This window comes from Asparagus officinalis, chromosome 9 (assembly GCF_001876935.1).
Source record: "Asparagus officinalis chromosome 9, Aspof.V1, whole genome shotgun sequence".
NCBI classification, from domain to species: Eukaryota; Viridiplantae; Streptophyta; class Magnoliopsida; order Asparagales; family Asparagaceae; genus Asparagus; species Asparagus officinalis.
In genome coordinates, this window is record NC_033802.1 from 34,121,003 (window position 1) to 34,122,362 (window position 1,360).

Below are 1,360 nucleotides of genomic sequence, written 5' to 3' on the forward strand. Positions count from 1 at the left end.
AAATCGGTGATCAAAGCTCTGAGAGTAGAGCATTAGGGGAATCGGAGCATGCTCGTTCTCTCTGAGTCAGAGAAAGTGCACAATGGAATTCTGCCGCGAAGGCCAAAAACTTCATTCGTGTCAAGACCGCCAATATACCCAAAATGATGCTCCTGCAAAAGCGGCACATTTGGAAGGAACACTGCAAAGTCAAGAGCAAAAAATTAGCAGTTAAAACAAGTTGTTGATATAAATACAAAACTAGAAACACAGAGATCAAGGCCCGCATGTCAAAGCTTAAACACAAAGGGCTAGCTTCAATATATGTATGTCTAATTTTATAATTTTGCTTTCTAATTGTCATAATGTAAACTTTATTCTTCTTGTCTCTATGAATTTTACAATATCATAGGACGATGGAGAATATAGAAAAGTGTGCATACGGGGGTAACAGGGTTGGATACTTTCAAGTCACTTCAACACTAGATCAACAATCGCCACACTACTCTCGTTCTCAAGGAGTACACGCTCTTGAAAACCCCTATGTTTTTTATCGTCTTGGAGATTCGCCTAATCAACAATTCATGAATGACAATGTTGGTGGAACTCCTATTGGGTTCCCACCCATAAATTTGAGCCAACAAATCATACAATCACAAAGCTTCCAGAATAATGCTTCACAAAGTTCAATTTCAAGTATTGAGGTTAATTCTCCTTCAAAAGATGGAAAATATACGAATGAAGGGAAGAAACGAAAGTCAACCGGGAACAAAGAAACTCTGACATGAGGGAAAAGGGAACTAGTAACAAAAAATGGAAACCTCCACATACTGAGGCATTAATTCCTTGCTTGGTGGAACTTGCTAATAATTGTTATAAAGTGTATAAGACATTTAAAGCCCCTGATTTCAAAAAGGCTATTGAGCATGTGAATTCTATCTTTGGAGAAAATTATACTACATACAATGTCGAGAACCACTTACGAACCCTTAAGATAAGTGGAAACTTATTTGTGAAGCAAAAAAATTAGTGGAGCCGGATGGGATGAAGAGAGTAAGATGATTACACTTGACACCACGACATATGTTGAGCTTATCGAGGTATATTAATATCTTAATTTTGTCCACCAAGTTAATTCAAACTTTTCTTTTTGATATATCACATTAAAAATATTCATTTTTCTTATAAATAGAGACATCCAAACTACAAGCCTTATTTGAATTGTTCAATTCCAAAACATGAAGAGCTTCGCATTATTTGTGGGGAGGATCACGCTAGATGCTACTGGAGAATTCAGAGAGATAAGTTATGACCCTGTCATTGATAAAGAGATTCCAACTATCAATATCGACGAAGATGATCTTGTTGATAGTCTTGGTAT